The sequence below is a fragment of the Grampus griseus genome (genome assembly GCF_964374135.1).
Source record: "Grampus griseus genome assembly, chromosome: 10".
In the NCBI taxonomy this organism is placed as follows: Eukaryota; Metazoa; Chordata; class Mammalia; order Artiodactyla; family Delphinidae; genus Grampus; species Grampus griseus.
Window position 1 is genome coordinate 70,867,287 of NC_139004.1, and position 13,054 is coordinate 70,880,340.

The window sequence follows — 13,054 nt, forward strand, 5'->3', positions numbered from 1 at the left end:
AGTCCAAGTTCGGGCACGGTCTACCTTTCTTGCACCTGCTCAAGTGACTCCACTCGACCCTCGACCTCTCATCCAAGGGTGAGTGGGAGGGGTGAGACTGTCCACCTCAGAGGGTTACCCTGAGACAGGGCCTAACAGAAGCTTTGCACACGTGAACTGCCTACCACTTTTTCCTTTTCTTAGTTTGAGTGATCTCTGGTAAATCACGTAACCTCTCTGAGCCTCAGTTTTTTCATCTACAAAGCAAAGATAATAATTCTAACCTCTCCAGGTAGTTGAGAAGATAAAAGAAAATGAGCTTGCTGATAAAGCCCCTAGATCAGCGCCTGACATGTAATAGGCGTTAATTAGCAGTCGTTCTTGTCACCTTCCCCTCTACACTAGCCCACATACAGTAGAGAGAGACGGGCATCAGGACCAGCTTGATCCAGAGTGTGGAAAGTACCAGCCCGGGGTGTTCGTGCCTAGCTTATTCATGGGGTTGGACCAGGGCCTGGGCATTTCATGAAAGGAAGCATGCAGAGCAAAGAGGGAGCACATCAGAGGAGCCTAGAAGGAGCAGTGGCCGAAGGAACCCAAAGCTTCTCCCAAACTGCAAATTCCATGCCTCCAACCTGGAGCACCTCCGGCAGCCGGCCGCACTGGCAGCCTCCCCCTTTCTCCTTGGGCTCTTCCTGTTGGCACAGCCCAGCCGCTTTATAAAGCTTCAGGAGAGTTTTTTCATGGCTCCAGCTGTTAGATAAACTTTCAGGGATATTTCTGTGGCAGGTACAAACCTGGACAGGAAGCCTCGGGAAGAAATCCTAAATTAATTATATGTCAACATTTAAGCCACAAGAAGGAGCAGTTGTCATAAATTTTGGGGAGGTTAGAATCCAATTTTAGTGGTAAATGGGAGCGAGCTCGCTGACTCACTTGTGAACTGGTGCCAACAGAATGATATATTTTACGTTCTTTCACGGTTTGTTTTGGCTAAACACAATGAATAAAGGGGGAGGGGATTACAGTTTTTACTCTTTAGCGGGCCGATATGTTCAATCATGCAAAAGAGCTACATCACACATGTGCCAAAGTAGAAGAAATGAGCTCGACTCAGCCACTTTTTCTGTTGCCTTCCACCTCTGTTGAGAAAGGAGATGGGGCTGAAAACTCAACACAAGGCCACAGGCACTACGGTCACCTTCAGTGGGACCCGACGCCAGATATTCCCAGCAACAAATCAAGACTCCCCTAGGAACTGTCCTCCTGGTTGATCTTCAGTTCTGACCAAACCCTGGTACGGTAAGGGTCTCCGAAACATCAGTTCTCTGAGCACTTGTCACAGGTTAAACCTGGTGTCAGGCGGTCATTGGCAGAAAGGTAAAAAAAGTCTCCTTTGATCTCCACAAAATTAGGAATGTGGCTGGGTACTATGATTATTTTTGCTTTCTGCTTTCTTCCTTCTTCATTCCTTCAATTGGTTATTCAACTCAGGAAGCATTTATTTCTGCTGCCACGAGCTAGGACTGGAGGTTCAATGGAGAATAAGACACAGACCCTGATCTTAGAGTCTGGCGGCTAAGTCGGAGGCATGGCTGGGTAAAGAGACGACTGCAGTACAGTGTGATGTGTGAGCGAATGGGGACGGGTGGGGAGGGAGCCCGGGAGGCACCTGATACAGTGTCTGGGAGGGTCAGCAAAGACCCCACAGAGGAGATGACTTCCAGGTTGAGAGGTGAGGGGTAAGAAGCGGGAGTAACCACAGGAAGAGGGCAGACCGTTCTGACTAGCGGGTCAACGTATGTAAGCGCACGGCCTGACGTAGAGCCAGACCGAGGCCTGCTCAGAGGACTGGAAGCACCAAGGACAGTCAAACACAGAATGTAGGTGGGGAAGCAATGTTGCAGGCATCGAGGAAAGCCAGGCCGAGCGGGGCAGGAGATTGGACACTTCCCCGGGGGCAACGGGGCACCACGGCAGGGAAGTGATCTGGCCAGGTGTGGGATTTAGGAAGGTCCCTTCAGGCAACGTGGAGGCTGGATGGTGGCAACTGGTGAGGCTGCGGGGAGGAGGTACATACCCTTCCTCAAGGGAAAATCAAACCGCTGAGTGGCGGTATGGGTTGAACTGTGTCCCCTAAAAGGAGATGTTTAAGTCCTAATCCCTGGTACGTGTGAATGTGACTTTGTTTGGAAATACGGTCTTTATAGATGTCATCAAATTAAGATGAGGTTAGGGCTTCCCTGGTGGCGCAGTGGTTGAGAGTCTGCCTGCCGATGCAGGGGACACGGGTTCGTGCCCCGGTCTGGGAAGATCCCACATGCCGCGGAGCGGCTGGGCCCGTGAGCCATGGCCGCTGAGCCTGTGTGTCCGGAGCCTGTGCTCTGCAATGGGAGAGGCCACGACAGTGAGAGGCCCACGTACCGCAAAAAAAAAAAATTAAGATGAGGTTAGAGTGGATGAGGGTGGGCCTTAATCCAATGACTGGTGTCCTTCCAAGAAGAGGGAACTTTGGACACAGAGACACAGGGAATACACACAAGGAGAAGAGCATGTGACAATGGAGGCAGAGATTAGAGTGAGGTATCTGTAAGTCAAGGAACACCAAGGATTACCAGCAACCACCAGAAACTAGGAAGAGCCTCCAAAGAGAGTGCGGCCCTGCCGACACCTTGATTTTGGACTTCTGGACTCCAGAAACTTGAGAGAATACATCTGTTGCCTTAAACCACCAAGTCGATGACACTTTGTCACAGCAGCTCTAGCGAACTAACACAGGGGTCATGGTGGAGTCTTGCTGTTCTGCTCCCACCAGCATCAAAACTCCAAGCTGCCTGTGTGCTGAGACAGCTGGGGTCCATATGGGAGACGGTCGTCTGAGATCCAAGAAGCATCTACCCTTGACTCTGGTCCCCTTTGACCTGCTTGGTGGCCTGTGATGGGCCTCTCCCAAGGGTGGCCATCCGTGAGAGAGTTAGCACCAAAAGTCAATATTTGTCCACAGGCAACAGTTGTGTTTGCACTATGAAAGCCCCAACAGGTTTTTACAGAGATTTCAAGCCCTGTGGTCTTCAGGCCATGAAGTAACCCTGTCCTGAAGAAACCCCTGAAGATGAGCCAGGAGGGGTGAAAGTCCCAAAGAGTACGCTCTGACAGCCAGTGGCTCAGGAGGCGCGAGGGGACTGGTCCCAGGGCCAGGATCTTCCGGGGCGCTCTGCAGACAATCGCTGTGCTTGTACTGCTGGCAGGCTGGACTTCCTCATGTGGCTCCTCTGAGGCTCCTGAGCCCTCCCTCTGTGCTGATCAGCTATTCCCAGCTGGAAGCGCTAATGTCATCCGCTTCCCAGAGACGCCAGCTGATACAGCTGATGGGACTGCTGGCCATCAGGAGTGCACATGTCCCCACACCTCGTGTGGGAGGAGATGCCTTGCCACCCTGGTTTTGACTGGGTGGGGCTGGGGGTTCAGGAAGCATCTGCAGGGCCGCTCAGTGCCAAGGGCAGTGCCAAGGGCAGTGCCTGGAACTAGGGGCTTCTCAATAAATGAGTAAGTAAGTAAATGAAGGCTATGGGCTTTTTAATCCAATGGAACTTAAATTCAATCCTGGCCTGGCCTATGGTGAGCTGTGCAACCCCGGGCTTCAACTGCCTCATCTGTGAGATGGTGATACTGAAAATATAGAAGTGTTGAGAGGATTAAATGAGATCATAAGTGCTTAGTGGAGTAGCTGACAGTAATAAGGGCTCAATAAATATTAGCCATCGCAATTATCATTCTTCTTCTTCATGCAGTCATGCGCCAGTGTAACAGAAGTGTTAATATTGGCCAGTTCTAGACTTGGAGGCAGGAGTGGGAGGCAGGGAAGAGAGAGTAGAGAAACCCTCATTAGAACGCAGTTTGCAAACCCCTTCTATTGCCTTGATCATTACTGGCTGTCATGACAACCCTGTGACATAGGTCAAGGGTTGTCATCTCTACTCCTGATAAGAGAGTCCGAAGTTCACACCAGTTAAATAACTCAAGCAAATGCTTTCTAGTGATAAGTGGCAGAACAAAACCAAGCCCAGTTTTCCCTTCACATCGGGACAGAGCCCAGAGGCACTGGATGACTCCTCCCTGAATAAATGAATGAATGAGAGATCCAACTGCAAACCAATCTTCAGGAGCAGGTGGGGGAAGTCAGAGCTGACAAGGATAAGATGGGAGCATTAGGAGACCTGCCTGGACACCACTTGCTGTGTGTGTTTGGGCAAGTCACCACCCCTTCTCTGACCTCAGTCCCTAAATCTCTTACAAATCCTAGGAGAGGAGTAGTAAGGGGGAACCAGAAGCTACTGATTAGCAATCATTTAATTTCCCGAGCCTCAGTTTCCCCATCTGTCCAATGGAGATGATGATACCCATCCAGTCTTACTCTGAGGCTTGGATGTGATATATATATGAAAGGGCTCTGCAAAAGCATGAAGCAAAATATGATGGCAGATTGGAAAAGAGAAAAGGAAGGAAATGGCCCCAGATAAAAATGCATTAATATTAACCAACAGGTTCCTTCAGAACAACAAAGCAATGAAACAATAATTTTAGAGAAACAAAACCCAGCCTAGGAAAAGTCTGTCAGAGGGAGCGGAAATGAAGGAACAACCAAGTGGCCCTTGGCTTACCCATCTGGAAAACACAAGATGAAAAAGATTTTTTGTAAACCAATATTTGTAAAAGCCTCACTGGGCTTTCTGCCTGCACAGACTGCCTATCATCCTGGCAAAGGATGAAAACAAGTGAATTCTCATTTTAAATGAGTATGAAGCAAATTCAGGTAAATGTTATCAGCATCATCATGAGCTACCATTTCCTGAATGCCTACTATGTGCTGGGCAATGTGCCAGGAACTTTGCATGGATACGATATTTGGTAAACATTTTTAGCACCTTTATAAGGCAAGCATAATAGTCAATCATTCATACATTTGTATATTTTCGTATGTTTATTTGTTCAACAGATATTTCTGAAGTGTCCCCTACAAACACTAAATGCTGGAGAGGGTGTGGAGAAAAGGGAAGCTTCCTACACCGTTGGGGGGAATGTAAATTGGTACCACCACTATTGAGAACAGTATGGAGGTTCCTTAAAAACTAAAAATAGAACTAGCATATGACCCAGCAATCCCACTCCTGGGCATATATCTGGAGAAAACCATAATTCGAAAAGATACATGCACCCCAATGTTCACTGCAGCACTATTTACAATAGCCAGGACAGGGAAGCACCCTAAATGTCTAACGACCGAGGAATGGATAAAGAAGATGTGGTACATATATACGACGGAATATTAGCCATAAATACAATGAAATAATGCCATTTGCAGCAACATGGATGGACCTAGAGATGATCATAGTAAGTGAGGTCAGTCAGACAAAGACAAATATCGTGATATTACTCATATGTGGAATCTAATTTAAAAAAAATGATACAAATGAACTTATTTACAAAACAAAAACAGACTCACAGAAATCAAAAACACTCTTACGGCTACCAAAGGGGAAAGGTGGAGGGGAGGATTAAATCAGGAGCTTGGGATGGACACAAACACACTACTATATATAAAATAGATAACCAACAAGGACCTACTGTATAGCACAGGGAACTCTACTCAGTATTCTGTAATAACCAATATGAGAAAAATATCTGAAAAAGAACGAATATATGTACATGTGTAACTGAATCACTCTGCTGTACGCCTGAAACTAACCCAACATTGTAAATCAACTACACTCCAGTACAATTTAAAAAAAAAAGAAAAAGCAGGTAACTAACAACAACAACAAATGTCCATTATGCGTTAGAGATGGTACTGTCTGGTACAGGTACGTGATGAGCAAGGTCTAGTCCCTTCCTGTAAGTCAAGGTTTCTCAGTGTCAGCACTTGTGACTTTCTGGGCCAGTCCTTCTCTGTATGATAATTCTTTGTGGGGGGGTGGGTGGGGCGGGGCACTATCCTGTAAACTGTAAGGTGTTTAGCAGCATCCCTGGTCTCTACTCACATAGATGCCCGTTGCACCCTAGCCTGACAACCAAAAATGTCTCCAGACCCTGCCAAATTTCCCCTGGAGGGGGGGGGGTGAGATTGCTCCCAGCTGAGAGCCACTGCCTTAAGTAAAAAGATGAGGAAAGTAAATCTCAGAGAGGGAAAGTCCAAGGTTGCACAGCTAGTCAGGGAGTCGGATGAAGCAGAAGCCAGAGCTGATCTTTGATGCTGACGTGACTTTGTTTCTATGCGTTGAGCTCCTGGGGGTGGGAGATCCCAGGCCAGAGTCACTGTGATCTTGTCTTGTTTGCTATCAGTACACGTCACCCTTCAACTCTACCTTTGGATTCTTTCGCTTTTTCGCTCCCTGCCAAACCACATCAGTCACAAACATTTAATTCTTGAAACGTGGAGGAAACTCTAGGTGACCCGCGTTCTGACCCCAAGACATCCTCACATATTGCTGTGAAGGTAAGTCAATTCTCCAATGAGCCCCTGGATGGCCCTTGGGAGTACAGTTCATGTTTCGGCTCCTTCAACAGTAACTCAGTGGGGGGCGTAGAGAAAGTCGTAGAGGAAAGAGAATTGCGATTATTATATGCCCAAAATATCCTGGAATTTTTAAACTTCAAAGTTGTATTTCAGTTCCAAGAGTAGCCTAACCTTTGCAAAGGTTACTCTACAAATACATATAAGATAAAGAATTCCCTGGGAGAGTATCTGCCAGGATCCTAAACCTATATTCATATCTAATTTATAATCACCCTGAAAAAGACGGGTTCCTTTCACAAGGAGCACACGTTACCCCTGGTCTGGCATTGTGCAGAGGACTGACAGGTGCAATTTGTGTGAATAACCACCGCAATCAACTGCGCTTGAGAAGGAACCAGGGACGCGTTCTTCAGAGGGAGAAACTGCTGAGTCACACAGCCAACTTTTGCTCCCCAAAATGGTGCCAAGGGCACTGGTTGTTACTGACCAAATTCAGAGGACCCGGCAGAATTAATCTGGCCATCTATCGGGATCTAAGTTCTCCGACTTGGAAGACCTAGGCTCTGGTTCCAACTGTGCTATTAACCCATCATGTGATCTGGAAGAAGCCCTTTCCCTTCACTGGGCCTCAGTTTCCTCATCTGTAAAATTAGATCACTGGACTAGATGAGAACAAAGGATTTGTCTTGCTTAAACAGTCAATGATTTTCCAGAAGCATCCTTTTCTCCACAGTAGTTGTGGCCTATAGCCTGGGAGTTCCTCAGGGGAAGGGACTATGTACGAATATGATGACATTGATGATAATATCTCAGGGCAGGCGGTCCTTGAATGAATGACTCAAGGGATGAGTGTGGGTGTGGCCGTCTTGCACTTGGAGCACAGAGCTGCCTCTGCCATCTCACTGGATCCCAAACCCAGGATAACTTACTCTGGGACATAAGGGATTTATGGGTTTGTGAGAACCATTGTGTGGATCAAGGATTGGATAGAGAGTAAAGGGTCACACAATAAATATTTCAGAGTCTGCAGATCTTATGGTCTCTGTCACAACTACTCAGTTCTGCAATTGTGGCGTCGAAGGAGGCCATAGACAGTAAGTAAATGCACGGGTGTGGCTACGAGCCAATAAAACAAAAGTGGGTGGGGGGCTGGATTTGGCTCTGGGCTGCAGTTGGCGGGTAGTCCTGGGTGTAGCCAAAGTATGTGATGTGTGTCTTCTCCATCTTGATCGGTCCCTGGTGTCTGGGCCTGGAGAACAGCATGGCCACTTCCTGAAATAACTACAATAATAACAGTCCCACCTCTCCCTTGGCTCATCCTCCTGCAGTCACTGGAGGCTAAAAACACCTCCTTTGAAGAGCCCAGTTTTCAGCTGAGGAGCAAAGATCTCCAAAATTACTGGCATCAAAAGCCACACTGTCTCCCTACATGAGGCTAGGGCTGTAAGAGCAGGGAAATCAGACGGAAGGGATGGATGGCATTGCAGCACCCATGCACGGGAACTTGGCTTGCCTTCCCTGGAAAATCAAATCCAAGTGTTAAGAGTTATGACACCCAGTTACAGCAGGCAGCAGCAGCTGAAGGTGGGGGTGGGCTTTGCTCCCACCAGAACACCTTTCCGGTTCACACATGAGCACAATTTGGATTCTAACAGGACTACGAAAGAATAGTTTGATCGTGAGGTCATCACATGGGGCTCCAGAGCCCAACTGACCTTTTGAAGTTGGCTCAGGGAACCTCATTATGTTGCATTTCTGCATCGATCCCTCTTCTGATTTTTTTCAAGTCCCTTTGCCCCTGCATTCCTTTGATTAGATTTTTGCCTCGATAGAGAGGCACAGGCTGAGGGGAGGGGAGCCATGGAGGGAACCGAGAGGAAAAGACCTGATTATTAAGTGAATAATCCACCCTGGGGGCCTTGGCTTGCTACTCCTTGGGCTGGGCTTACTGGAGAGGATGTCTTTAAGGAGTAGTAATTCTCCAGAAGGCAGGACTCCCACCGCTTACCAACACCATTTGGAATGAATTGATGCAACCGTCGAGTCGCAAGCAACAACCCCGGCCAAAGCAAGCACGAAGTTTCCCATCTTGGAAAGCAGTCATTGGGAGTAGCTCCTCCAGAAAGGAAGCCAACTCTTCCACGTGACAGGCCACTCCTCCCTTGCCTCTTGAACAGAAGTGTGTTTGCTCAGCCCACTGTCTGCCCCGATGTGCTTTTGCGTCCTTGCTGCCATTTTTCATAGTAATGACCCTTGACTTTCTGCTAGCAGAATGTCAGAGCACAGAGAGGTCCCCAGAGATTCTCGGTTCCCTTTAAAAAGATGATAAAGGACGGCTTGGCGTATAACTGCACGCAGAAATCACCGTCTTCGTGATCCAGTCAGGAGAAGAGGTAACTCTCCCCCTGATTTCAACCTGCTGATGGGAACCCTCAGTCAGGCTCAGGCCCCCAGCTCAGTGATAAAAACTGCTTCCCCTGCCCGGCTGCCATGCTTAGAAAGCTAGGCTTTCCCTGGGCCACCACTGGCAGCCACAGGATGCCTCTTCTTCCAGATTCAACATATTGGAAGAGTTTTAAGGCACAAAGCGAACCTGGGGGGGGGGCTCCTCTCACTTGTTGGAATAAGAAGCTTGTAAATTCCAGAGTCATTAATCATGGTAGTAAAAAGACTGGGAAATAGAACCCAGGGAGACTGTCCTCCAGGTTTTAGCCTTTCCAGGCTGATACTTCATATCCAAAGCTGCTTCATACCAAGACTCCAGGGCCGTACAAGACCTCTGCTTGAGCCGCGTCATCTCCTCCATTGGTGTTCCAGATCTCTTCTGTGGTGTAAAGATGGTGAGGGCCATTAAAAGTAACTGTGACTTGGAAACGCCCTCACATGAATGAAAGACCACAGGGATTGACATTCACACATAGGGTGTGTTAATGTCACACACCCTATGACATTAACACATAGGGTGACCCGGGTTAAGCTGCACAACTTTTCAATGCTTTGATCAGGGCCCCTCCGGCTGCACAGGTCTCTCCCTCTGACCTAAGGACCGACACAGTATGATTACTTTCTCTTTATCATCACAAACATCACCAGCAACAGGGGCTCCTATTATGTGCTCGGCGTGAGCTAGGGCTGGGGCACAAAACTCCATAAGACACATCCCTGCCCTCCAACAGAAAGCAAACAAACCTTTCCAATATCTCAAGTGCGTAATCACAACGACAATACTTAGCACAGACCAGGCGCAAAGTATGGTTTCCAAAGCCGTTTCTATACATTAACTCATCAAATCCCCCCAAGTCCCTTTTAAGTACTTTTTTCATCCTAGTTTGAGAGATGAGAACATCAAGGACCTAACAGGTCAAGACCATTGCTCGGGGTCCCACGGGTGTTAAGTGATGAAGTTGGGAACAAACCCAGCCTGACAGCAGGGCCATCTCAAGGGGCACTCCCACCTCAAGGACATAATGGTGGTGTGGGGCTCCTTCCTCACTGGTGTGGTTCTCTCACTTAATCAACACACCTTTCCCTTTACTCCAAAACATTTTAATGAACCCCTTGTAGGAACCTGACTCAACGCTGGGACTATGGCAGCAGCCGGGAAAGACAGGGTCCCAGCACTCACGGGGCTCACAATGGAGCAGGAAAGACCCCTTCTCCCCCCAAAACCGCTTTAAACCCTTCTTCACTGGCGAAGACCCTTTGTCCCTAGAAACCTGGGGCATGAGTCGGAAAATGTCTTCCCAGGGGACAGGACAGGCTAAACTGCAAAGACTGAGTCACGGCCAGGAGCAGCTCAGTGTAAGACCTGTTTTCCCAAAGTGCGTTTTCTCACCTGACAGGGATATTTTCTTGGTCAGCAAAAGATGTATCCATCAGGGGACACAGGGAGGGACACAGGGAGGTCTGGTGGGGGCGTCACAGGCAGGAGTGGCCAGGCTGAGGCCTCCTGGGCACAAGGGCTGAGTCCAAGAAGGGTTCTGGGTGCTTCTGTGACTATGGAGGTAGGGGTGGGGCGGAGGTTATCTCAGGACTGGAGGTTCTAACCAGGACTCACGACTCTTCAAATGTTCCCGCACCTCCAACTCCCTTCTATGTCCTTACGACGATACTCAAATGAGTCACAGCAGGATCCGCCAGTTGTCGAGTGCCCTGTGCAGCCGTCGGGCCGAGGGCATGATGTGTATTCCGGCATTTCATCCTCACCACCGCCCTGCATGGTGGGTGTTAATATTCCCATCCCATTCCAATTCCAATGCTACTCTCTCTGTATGACTGTTATCTCAGACCAGAGGCAGCAAAGGAATGAAAACCCAGAAGACTGCAAAGAAGGGAGCAGAAAATGAGAGGTGGCATGACAAGGACTTGGGGGTGAGGGAAGCAGGTTGGAGAGGCAGCTTCTTCCATGTGGGCTGGCGGGTGGAGGTCAGGATGACAGCTGACAAGAGCTCCCCTCGTGGAGGGAGGTGACTCGCTGAACATTTCGGGGCCTCTCTCTGCTTATCCCCTAAGCCTCACATACCCACCCTTCATCTGGGACAACTCTGCATTTTCTCCCTTCTATATTTTGTGGTTCCTTATACGATTTCCTATGAACTAAAGGCTCCGTATCATTTTGATGATGTAGAGAAAGTGAAGCCCAGAGAGGGGCAGGTCACCCCGTGGGTGAGTGATGGCACGATAAGGCGGTTAAGAATGTGGCCTTTACAATCAGAGGTGTCGGGTTTGAACCCCAGCTCTGTGGCTTACTGGCCAGGTGTCTTGGGCAAGTTACTTCATCTCTTCAAGCCCAGTTTCTTCTGTTGTAAAAGGACAAGAGGAACTCCTCACTGGCTTGGATGGAAGGATTTGCTGAGAACATGGGCTAAAGAACCTATCGCAGAGCCTGGCACAAAGTAATAGCCCAGTAAACAATAGGAAGTATTATTTTCAGTCTCATTCGAATTCTGACTCGCAGTCTTGAAGTCAGGGTAGAATCTGAATTTAGCACCAAGCAGTGACACAAGGTTCTCCAGTCATTTCAGGACCCAACAGAACACTGGAGTTCCCATGGCTTTGAAGAGAGAGCAGTTAAGCGTCACAGTCAGTGGAAGACACAAAGGTGGAGAGCTGAGGGGTCCCTAAAGCATCCAGTGACTGGAGTCTTGCATCTGAAACAGGCTGGGGCACGTGTGGCCATAACTCAGCCCTGGTGCATCCAGAATGTGGTATTTCACCGTGTGTGACCTCCCCAGGTTATTTCAGTGGCTCAGAGCTTCATTTCCTACCCAAGCTTCCGAGTGGAGCTGACACACGTTCCCCCTTCGTGCCTGACTTGTTATTTCACCAGGCCCCCCTTCTAAATGACAGGGGAAACATCCCCTGGAATATTGGAAAGCAGGAAACTACCTTTCAAAAATAAATGGGTACCTTAAGCCAGCCTTCCGGAATTCTACTACACGACCGCCTTCCAAATTCAATGACGGCCTAAAGCGTGTGTGAGCGTGTGCAGGCCCAGGGATATTATTTTTAGAAAGAAAGGCTGGGAGCAGGGGGAGGAGAAAGTGAGAGTCTATCCTAAGCCACAGTTGAGGGGTGACTCTGGAGCAAAAGATTAACACCTGGGACACAAGCATTTTGGGAAACTGAGAGTCTGGTGACTGGGTGAGCCACCGGCAGCACATGACAGTGGGAGGGAGGGGCTCAAATAGATGTGAAGCTCAGGCACATGAATGGGGCCGTCGAGGCCCTCTCCCTGCCCCGTGATCTGGGGAAGGGGATGAGATCCTCTCCCCCAGCCCACAGGGACCCGATTCCATTTCTTACAATTAAACAAAACAATAGTTTTAAGTGCCAAATTCCAAATCATTGTCCCCAGTGAATTTACTAAAACAGAAAGAGATTAAGCCCCTCGCTTGTGTAAGACCCTTCTGAAGCTCCCCTTAATTTTTTTTTTTTTTTTTTTGCGGTACGCGGGCCTCTCACCGCTGCGGCCTCTCCAGCTGCAGAGCACAGGCTCCGGACGCGCAGGCCCAGCGGCCATGGCTCATGGGCCCAGCCGCTCCGCGGCATGTGGGATCCTCCTGGACCGGGCCACAAACCTGCATCCCCTGCATTGACAGGAGGACTCTCAACCACTGCGCCACCAGGGAAGCCCAGCTCCCCTTACTTTCAGGAGAAAGACCAGTTCACCTCTTCCAGCTTCTTTCATAGTCTAGCTGCCTCTCTCTGATCTAGCTCTCTCCTTTCCTTGTCACCTGACAAACTCAAATTCACCCTTCCATCTCAGGTTAGACAGCATTTCCTCCTCTATGAAGTCTTCCCTGAGCCCCTGGTCTAAGTCAGATGACCCTCGCCCTTGCTCACAAGGCCCCCCCGACCCACCCACCCCTCCTGGCGCTTCTCACACGTATATGGCTAGTCTTCCCAGTTACACCGCATGTCCATGGGGATAGGGACCCTGTCTCCAGTCCATCGCTGTGCCCTAACACTGTGCCCAAAGCATAGTATATGCCCACGAAGTATTTGTGGATCCACTGAGCTGACTTGATATAGGGCCTGGGGTAAGGTCTTATAGAACCC